The 10,750-nt window shown below is 48.1% G+C and overlaps 1 pseudogene; it reads left to right on the top strand.

Moving 5' to 3' along the window:
• The first annotated feature begins 536 nt into the window (after window positions 1-536).
• Window positions 537-2,706, top strand: LOC149372806 (very long chain fatty acid elongase AAEL008004 pseudogene; annotated as a pseudogene).
• The last annotated feature ends 8,044 nt before the right edge of the window (window positions 2,707-10,750 follow it).

Genomic DNA, 10,750 nt, shown 5'->3' with positions numbered 1-10,750 from the left:
TTGTGCTGGAAAGACGAACTAGAAATGTCATTATAATTATTAACCAAACATCTACCTTATTACGTTCTGGCGAAGGTGGGAGCCCCGAATCGAAGAAACTGACTAGCCAGAACCAGCTGCGTCACACCGGGAGGAGAACAAAAGGTAGGCAGTGGTTTAGTGGCTAGTTTCCCTTGTCCAGAGCTGAATGGCCAAGCGATGAGGAGAGGGGGAAAGAGAGGGAAGTAAGACATCGCCCTCTTGCTCACGTTGTCACTAGCTGACAGCACCGACGCGTCGATGCAGCGGGTGGAACACAAACAACTCATTTTGCCTCGCCATCACCTGAGCACGTCACTGCCGACATATTTGGCATCACACGAAGAACGTGGGCTGTGTGAACGCGCCTATGGGCACCTTATCTGTTGTAGACTGTCTGCGCAGCGACATTTATGCGAAAATCTGGCCCCTCGGTACCGGAGGGAGCTTATAACAAAGCAAGACAGTGCACCGCTAACAGCGCTTCGGTTGGTGTGTGGGGGCGGCGCCCGTGAAAATGGACCTGCCGGTATCGGGAGCGTGAAGACCATCCGGAAGGGAGAGGAAGAAAATGTGTGTCACGAAGATGTATAAGACACTGGGCTGCCGTTAGGCGAGTTCGCCGCCGATCTCTTCCCCGCCCCCCGCCTGGCTGGGCCGAGTCACGTCCGCTCCCTCTCTCCCCCAAAATTGCGCGGCCCGTGAGCTACACGCACGAACTTGTTAGGAACGCCGTGGTCAGCAGCTTCGCATTGCGACCCGCCACACGGCGCCTCCTGCGGGCCTCCGACGCCGCGTGAAGACCCGAATCTTCCTCGCTCGTGTGCTCCGCGCGTGTATTTGCGCCTTGCGACCTCAAGAAGGCGCAAAGTTGATTTTCACGTGAACTCGACCGTCGCGTGCTCGCGACAGCAGTGCTTCACAAATATGACGTCGCTGGCGTCTGGCGTGGCGGCCCCGATTGTGGACCTGTACAGGCACGTGCTTTCTTTACGAGACCCTCGCACGGAAGGTTGGACGCTTGTCGCCGATCCTAAGTTTGTGTTCCCGCTGCTCTTCGGCTACATCTACATAGTCAAGTTCGGCGGTCCGCGATGGATGATGAACCGCAAGCCGTTCGACGTCAAGCCTCTCATCAAGGTCTACAACTTGTCCATGGTCATCGCGAACGCGTTTTTCTTCTACCAATACATTCGGCGCTCCTACATCGGTGGGGGCTACAACGTGTTCTGCCAGGGAGTCAGCTATTCCCGAGACGAGAACGCCATGGCCATCCTCAACCTGACCTGGTGGTACCTCTTCGTGCGCATCGCTGATTTCTTCGACACGTTCTTCTTCCTGGCGAGGAAGAAGTTTTCCCACATTACCGTGCTGCACGTGCTACATCATTTCCTTGTGGTGTTTAGTGGTTGTGTGTGGGTCAATTTCGGATGCGACGGTCAGGTGCTGATGGGTATCTGCTTCAATTCCTTCATCCACATCATCATGTATTCCTACTACTTTCTCTCTGCCCTCGGTCCTGCGATTCAGAAATACCTTTGGTGGAAGAAGTACCTGACCCGGCTTCAGATCTTCCAGTTCGTCTTTCTCACCCTCCATGTGTCGATACCGATCTTCTATGACTGTGGTTACCCGATGGTGCTCACTGTCCTGGCTGCAGCACAAGGAACGCTGGGGCTGGTACTGTTCATTAACTTCTACATCACTGCCTACGCTTCGAACAATAACTTGGACTTCTGTACAATCCAGGGAGCAAAGAAGGACTAACTGTGCTCGAAGTCACCGACGGTTTTCGACTGTGCGCCGAGGGCGTGCGTCTTAAGTGTGCCTGATGTGTGCGTGAGAACGTATGTATTTCTCATTAGCTTGAAATCTTGTCCTGAAAACATGCGCCACAGTGCCCTGCGCAAACGTTGATGGCCCCTCTTTGGGCACTTGAAGGTTTGTGCTCTGTGGACGGCCGATGCGTACCTGCAGATTCTAGTTTATATCATTTCCACCTACCATTGACGTGACGTGCTCGTTATGCTTTCATACATTCTTATGCGAGCAACGCAACGTGTTTGTCGCGATATGTTTCTGTTCATCAAAGTCTGTTGTTGCCGTCAGACTTATACGTTGAAAACGTAAGACCCGCCGACCACTGGTCCATCAGAGGCATTGTCTTTTTTCATTTGTTGCATTCTGAAGAGAATCAAGTCAACATTGTCACGCTTTAATGAGCTCTACTAACTTTATACGAGAATTTTACGATTGTTGATGCGGGTAACTCGCCACTGCGAGAGTCTAACCTTAATATACAGTGAGTTTTATGTGTTCAAGAAAAGTGACTGTGCAGAGTGTTCACATAATGTACGACCACCTACTGGAAACTGGCATGTTCTTAACGAAGGAAAATAATTACAAAGAACTGCAGGCACAAATAATCGTTGAGCGTTAAAAGTTGACTCAGGACAGCTTTATAATTTTTGTTTTCGTAGATTGCAGACCCGGGCGTTGTAAAAGTTGACAAAAATGATTCATTTTGTTCAGTTACAGCGAAGGGCTATCATGCTATAACACTGAGTCGATATGGGAAGTTTTCTTACAGTGCTTTGTAACGTGTTGGGATGACGAATGACCACCCTTATTTGTAACCATGTGACAAAATAAACGTTCTGATTTTCGCAGATGACACCGTCATGACAATGCGAAGTCCAAGATTAGAACTATCAGACAGGCCGAGCGTCCAACCCCAGCGCGACGAGAAAGAAAACATGGACAGTATATCGTTGTAGAATTTCTGCCGCGCACCTTGAAAATATGTTGTGATGAATAATGCATCGATGCGATTCCAATACTGGGAAACATCGGTTCGTCTGTGCTCGAAGGCAACCCCTGTCATCTATACGTCTGACGGCCTTGTTGACACAGAGTTAGACGAACAAGCAAATACTGCGTTCCTGAATTCCTGTCGTGACTCGTTCCATCTTTGGCCCCCTTCTTTGAACTGCCACTGCCTCGCAGTCAGTCGCATGTCCCATATATCGCTCCAGGCAGGTCAAAAAAGGCCACTATTTGCCGAGACGGCTCGGATGAGGGCACAGCAAGTCTTATTCTCCACGTACAGGAATGTCACCAATGCTCTTTTGTTTACTCAGGTCGACGAACTTGGCGCCAACTTGTTCTTCGAGTCATTGCCTTTGCGATCGGGACAGACAGGGCGCTTGCTAATCAAACAGCCAATTCCACATAGGCAGCCTTATGACACCGATCTAGGTTGTTGACCCAGCCGCGCGAACTTCACTGCCCTGTGACCTGCTAGAAAAAGCGGTTGCTCCTCGTGCAGAATAACTTGTCAGGGCCGCTAGGTCAAGTAGTGCTTTCGCTTATGCTTTAATTCATTGGCTGATTGTCCTATACTTCTTTGTGTCATACTCGGTAGGTGCGCTGTCTCGACAGTTATACTTGGCACGAGGTGAACCTTATTCACACGGACTTGGTGCTTAGACTGACCAGGCCCGCTGTTAAAGTGTTTTCCCCTGCAACGCTTGAGAGATTCTAATTCGTGTAACGCAGCCGCCGTGGTGGCTCAGTGTTTATGAACGTCGGCAGCTGATCCGAAAGACGAGGGTTCGATGTCAGCCGCGGCGGTCGCATTTCAATGGAGGCAATATGTCAGAGGCCCGTGCACTGTGCGACGTCAGTGCGCATTAAAGAACCCCGTGTGGTTCAAATTAACCGGAGCCTTCCGCTACGGCGTCTTTCATAGCCTGAGTCGCTTTGGGACGTTAAACCCCTAAAGCAAAGCAAAACGCAACAAAATTCGGGTAACGAAAACCTCTGCCATCGTGATGACAACTGAACCTTGTTCTCGAGTGGATGGCAGTGAACATTCCGATGATGGCCTTGTTTGCCTTTCGACCGCTTTCCAATGGACACCGAGAATAAAAGGTGACGACTGAAAAGAAACTAATGCTGTTTAGTTTGGCAGACGCTGTAAAGTTGCGGTAGCGATTAAGCGCACTTGCAAACCAGGCGGTGTCTCCTTGCTGAGCGGGTTCCTAGTTTATAGTGCAGCCGTAAGCTAACCTCCATTTCGAAGTAAGCCGGTAGCGCCAGCTTTGAGAACCGGGTCATATACAACGGAGAAGAGAGGAGCGTTCTTCAACATGCGCAGTGAAATCACTCTAGTAAAGAAAAGGGGATAACAATGCACATTCAGCATCTAAATGGTCCAGCTTGAGAAGCGTTCGAAGTCTGTGCGAGATGTGAACTCGCGCGTCATTCAGCTCTTTTCTCTTGACGCATGCACAGAATTGCACTGCAGTAGGCAACTTCCATGCTGCTTCGTGCTTATGCACAAACAACTTCAGTACAAGTTCAGTACAACTGCAATGTATTCGTGCGCTTTCGTGGTAGCGTGAACATTGTGATAAGAAAACAGAATTGCATGATACGCCAATCATTAAAACTGTCGCATGAGTGCATGAAAGTCCTGAGACGTAATATTCTTCGAGCGTCGTGAGGAACATTGCTTATAGAAACAGGGACCATAACGTAGTCGAAAGCGTAACTTCACCAAACGCAGAACAGCAACGGCGAAGTGACGCAGCCATAGCCGCAAGACATCTGGAACCATGGCAGGAGCCCAAAACTGAAGCAGCAACACGTGCTATACTCACTTCGCCACCAATATTGGCCGGATTTGATGGGTTGTCAAAAAAAAAAAAATAATAAGCGCGCACAAGAACAAGTCATACTTTCCTGCATTTTGAACGCAAGTCCCGCAACACGTGGTGCGTATTAGCACCGTTAGCGTAGAATGGCTCCGCCTGTCACCTGAACATTTAAGATGGAGTATACTCGAGGCACGTGCTAGAAAAGGGCAGCCTTCTCGTCTATACGTACAAAAAGAAACGTGCAGGTCACTGCAATAGCGCTTGCGAGGTTCAACGTTCGCTTGCGTAACGTGGCGACGTAGCGTGCTTCACGGTCGGCGCCCCAGAGGCGTCACGCGGGGACTTCCAAGTTCAGCGCCGTCGGCGGAGCACAATGAATGATCGCCCTCGGCACCGCGGCCAGCGCCGCCTGAGAGGAACGTATTCGTTGCGCCATTACCGTGTGCAACTACTCCCCCCACTAAAGCCGCCTCGAGAAGGAAGCAGCGATGCGTTGTGCTCTTGCTTCCTCCTCACGGATTTCCGGTCTTAGCCGGGCAGCCTTCTGCTGGAGGAAGGGTAACCGGGCCACCAGGTCGCAGGGCGCCTGCAGACAGGCACCGACACGCCCTCTCCCCTTCGGGAGAGTGTGGTGGAGAGAGAGAGACGCTAGCGGCTGGAAAGACTTCGTTCCTGCTGCTCGAGTGCGTTCGATGGTGGCGCTGAATGAGGCAGGACTATATTCAGGTGACCAGTCTGGACGGACAGGTGAAGTTGAGAGACATTCAAGAGGCGATTCTGATCCAGAATCCAGAAAAAAAAAAACATAACAGTTGATTTTTGCCTATCCTTTCTCTCTTCGGAAGAAGTGCCTACATCGACTTGTCGAGTAAAGGACGAAGAGTGTACAGTGCGGTGCGGTGCGGTGCTGGTAAGATTTACGGATAAAGTTGTTGTTCCTGTGGCCTGTTGTCGATACATTTTTTTATGTAAATATCATTCTCTCAGTGAAGGATGAAGTTAGGATGTGCACAACCTAGTCTAATGCAGCATTGCGGATAAGGAAGATGCAGCCAACAAAAACAGTAAGTGCTTTTTATTATTGCCGTGGATATAGATAGAAGGCGACGGAGCTAGAACGCAGGTCTAGCTACTGCTCGTCGCCTCACCAGCGATTAGCAGCACATCATTGCGAGCAATAAAGGTGCCATGATGATGACAGAGCAGGATGACGTGTGTGAGCAAAACTCTCAGAAATACACTGAAAACAAAAAGCTTCAATATTGGACAAAACACTTAGACCACTTTGTAAATTTGCTGCGAGGATTTAACATGGTACAAGAGAACTTGGGCCACTCGCGTGAGGGAAAGCTCGATGCAGCATTACGCACGCAGAACTGTGCTGAGTATTCTGGTTGAGCGAGAAAAATGCGACCGCACACAGTTGATCTCAGTACTGGCTAGCCATGCAGATGGAAGCTCGGAACTATTTCTGTAATTTCAAAGTACGAGCCGCTAAGGGCCACTATAGTCACCTTTGGTCACGCGCCTTTTTTTTTTTTTTTGCTGTAGATATCATAAGCGCAGAAGCTTGTCAAAACAATAGAGCCTATTTGAAGTCAAATTTTGGCTTATCGTTGTATACTTGCAACGGCAGATTGCTTCTGATTCCTTTTCAGCTCTTCAATCAGTAACTATTGTTTATTTATAATTATTTTATTTTTTGCTCTACCCGAGCTCACTTATAATGGCCGCAGTTGTAACGAACGCTGGCTTATTACGAACGAGCGTGCTTCCAATCTAAAAAATAGATACATTAGGTCAATGGGACTGCGTCTTAGGTACAAGGAACAACTTGGGTGGCGTAACTCGGCTGCAACGAAAGAGGAGACGCCGTAAACTCGACCCTGCAGTTGCCAAACTCGCGCATCCGGTGAACGCGGAAATGGACGAGGGTCTCCGTGCGGCTGAGACACCCTCGCCCTTAAAGAGCGTGGGGATCCAAAAAGGCAATGAAAAAAGGCGAGGAATTGCAGACAAGATAGCGCTGTTTTACCAAATGCTGCAGTCGAAAATGCATGACTAGAAAGGTGACACCTACACTAGTGAAAGACACGGCAAGCTTTCCCATTAACATCCTAATGCGCATGGGGAGGAGCGGCAGCGACTGGCTGCGGCCATTTGTCATTGGCAAGACTTGCGCACTGCGATGCTGTGGCAGCCACGTTTTCGTACGCTACGGACCGAACACAACACCATGTATAACACTTGGCCGTTTTTTTTTAGCGTGCAACCAAGCACAAATTTAAATGGCGCAATAGCTATTGCGCAGGATTTGCTTGCTGAGTGGCTTGTTCGAGCATGATATAGAGAAAAAAATACGGTCTCAAACTCGTGACTGATAACTTTGCAATGCGCCACGTGTTGCCTCTACTCTGGATCTGATGACAGCGTTGTTCTTGCCACCTAATTCCAAGTGCAATATCCAGCAACCGGTCATGGGCGTCATTCACGCGTTCAAGATGTTCCATCATCATCCAGATTGTGCTGACAGAAATTCTCACACCAGATGGCAATGTTCTGGTTCGGATATCTTTGTTCGCTGCTGTGGAAACGATTAACGCCATGTAGATGTTACTGACTTGCGAAGTCCATCATGAATTGCTTCCGTTAAGCATGTTTTAGGGGCCAATTAAGGAACGATTGTGAACACTGTTCAACACCTGTTCAACACCTGCGCGATCAGACGCATGCGGATCAGTAGCATCGCGTTGTTGATGCACAGCTGGCGGGGCATGATTTCGCCTCAGATGATTTCGCTGGTGTCGATCATGACGCGAGTATTGAAAAATCATACGCTGACGAGGCCATGATACGAGCCGGATGCCAATAATCTGAGGCGATGACGAGGATGCAGACCCGCCACTAGTCGCCGCGAACACTTTAACCATCATTAGTGTGGATGCCGACATGCCACTAGTTGCCGTGAACGCTTTAGCCGCCATTAGTTATATCGTGTTCTCAAAATAGCTTGGAGGCTGAACTCCATGTACGCGGAACGCGAAGGCGACACGAACCGAAATGCCCGTGTCGCTTGTCGTGTCGCTCGGATCTGCACCCACAGAAAATTCCGCTCGTCGCCCGAAAGTTGCTTACGCGATTATCCAATAGCAGCTAATTCGGCAGCGTACCTCACTGCCGGTAATTTCGCGCGCTTTCTCGAAAGTGCCGCATTTTGCGTTGGCCAGTTTCTTGGAGTGCACTACCATGGCACACCCCGAAACCCAAGGCTTCAATGAGAGGCTCATAGACGCCGTGGAATACGAGCGGGTTATTTGGGACCTGCAGCAAAAACATTATAAGGCGCGCAATGTTTCAGAAGGGGAAAAGCGCCAAAATCAAAACTCCACAACGAAGTGCCAAAAGTTTTGGTTAGCGTTCAGTTAAACAGTCTGTATTCAATGACAAAGCTGTAAACACATTCTATTTCGCATTTTTCTGCCCAAAATTTTAATCCTTGCGAATAATGTGATTCTTGTTATAGGCGCAAACAGCCTTGCGGTGTATTATGCCAGCAGCGCTGATCGTCTTCTCCATACCGCGTTCGCGTCTGTTCCGCATTGTCGCAACGCAAGGAGCTTGGCCGGTGGGCGACGGAGCGACAGCCAGCCGTCGTCGCCGCGCCGCCTCGTCGCGTCGCTTACTTTTTCGCGTACATGGAGCTCAGTCTTAACTGTTGGAACTTGGGGCTTCGGCGACGAACGTAAAGTATGACCGTTCTTGAAGGCTTGGAAAGCGCCGTGGTATGCCAGTTTTGTCTTCTTGACATATTACAGCAATCAGAGTTCCTCCTAACAACTTGAAAGAAAGTTTCAGCCTTAGTGGAATTCTCGGCGCTGTGTCGTTTTTTTTCTGTCCTGCTAACCGTCTTCGACGGTTGATAGCAGTGAATTGTTCGACTGTAAAAAAATGCTACAACGTTTATCGGCGCGACAGGGGTACTAGGTGCGGCGGAGGCGTACTTATAGCCGTCTCTGATGCTTTTTTGTCGTTTCCTATTCACTTCTCAAACGCCTTAGAACTTTTGCTAGTTGAAGTTCGCACGTGCTCCAGGAAATTGATAGTAGGTGTTTGCTATCGTCCTCTGTCCTGTTCACCCACCTTTAATTACGACCTTCATAACGTCATTCATATGATTACACTCCGGTACCCGAATAATCCTTTAATTTTACTAGGAGACTTTAATTTCCCCAATACTGTGTGGTCTAATGTGCGTTCCTGTTGTAATCCTTTTTGTAGTGAAGCTGACAAACTTTTGAATTTGTGCAGTGATTTCGACTTGTCGCAGCTTGTAATGCAGGCAACTCTAATTACGTCTGCTACTTCTAACATCTTAGATTTAGTGCTCACCACTTCGCCTGATTTTTTCCAGCCCATATCGCATCTAGAAGGGTCAGGTGATCACTTACTGCTTCATTTTTCTTTGACCTACACCGTGCCCACCAGAGCAAATACAAGAAATATATCCGGGACGGCAAAAATGCTGATTTTGATGCCGTTAACCGTGAACTGTGTTTTTTTTTTTAGACGATTACTTACCCAGCTTTCATTACCGCTCCGTGAACGCCAACTGGAATTTGTTTACAGAAAAAGTTTCATCGCTCACAGATAAATATGTTCCGCGCATAGTCATCGCATCTAACCGGCAATCACCATGGTTCTGTCAAACGCTGAAAAGGCTCAGTAGCAAGAAAAAACGCATCTTTCGAACGACAAAACTAACCGGTTCTCAAGATCGTTGGAATGCTTATCAGGCCGCAGCTACTGAATACAAAAAAAGCACACAAGCTCGCTATGGATTCATTTTTCAATACTACATTACCATCTCTTTTAATTAGGTTTGGTTTATGGGGTTTAACGTCCCAAAGCAACTGAGGCTATGAGAGACGCCGTAGTGGAGGGCTCCGGTAATTTCGACCACCTGGGGTTCTTTAACGTGCACTGACATCGCACAGTACACGGGCCTCGAATTTCTCCTCCAAAGAAATTCAACCGCCGCGGCCGGGATCGAACCCGCGTCTTTCGGGCCAGCAGCCGAGCACCATAGCCACTGAGCCACCGCGGCGGCAATCTCTTTTAATTAGTAACCCTAGGCATTTCTGGAACATCGTTAACAAAAGAGACGATACTGCTATCGCCCTTAAGGACTCAACCGACGCACTTATCCGGCCTGATGAGTGCGCGAATGTTAGTTAGTTAGTTATATTGATTTTAATGGCGCAAAAGCAACTGAGGCTATGATGCGCCAAACACAAGGTTAGAGTTTTTGTTAAAGGTGAAGCTTTCTATACTTAGAGTTTGTTTAAAATGCTTGCTTCCTTGAGAAACCTAAAAATACATGAGATGTCAACCAGTGCTCGATCACCTAAAAGTAACATGGGGTGTAATGGGATGGTTTCCCTGTAAAATGTTGTAAAATATTTCTTTCTTAGTTCTTCTAGCTTTATACATGAAATTAAAATGTGGTTCACTGTGAGTTCAGCACCACACATGTCACAGAGAGGTTTGTTTTGTTTGGTTAGCAGAAAGTTGTGCGTGAGGTGGGTGTGTCCAATGCGGAGCCGACATAAAATAACTTCGGTAAAACGTTTTTGATGCCTACACGATTGCCATTCCCCTAAAATGGGCTTAACAGAATGTAATTTGTTGTTTGCGTGCTCTTCCCATTCTTCCTGCCACTTATTTCTGAGTTTACTGTAGATAAACTTTAAACAATCCCTGTGCGGTATGTTCACTTGCTTTATTTGGCCATTCCGGGCTTGTGCAGCACATACATCTGCTTTCTCATTACCTACAATTCCAACATGGCTAGGAACCCAGCAGAATTTAATGTTGTACTTTTGTTTTGTGATTTTAACTATGTTATGTATGATGTTTCCTATTATGGGTTCAGTAGCATTCCTGGAGTGCAGTGCTTTGAGCATACTGAGGGAATCGGTGTAAATGATGCTATTTTTGATGTTCTCTCTTACTATTTTTTCTACAGCTATGAAGATGGCATAACACTCAGCAGTAAAAACTGATGCGCATTC

The sequence above is a fragment of the Amblyomma mixtum genome, chromosome 1 (genome assembly GCF_055824585.1).
Source record: "Amblyomma mixtum isolate Tamu chromosome 1, ASM5582458v1, whole genome shotgun sequence".
Taxonomy (NCBI): Eukaryota; Metazoa; Arthropoda; class Arachnida; order Ixodida; family Ixodidae; genus Amblyomma; species Amblyomma mixtum.
Note: the sequence above shows the minus strand (reverse complement) of the source record. Positions and strands in the feature narration are given on the sequence as shown.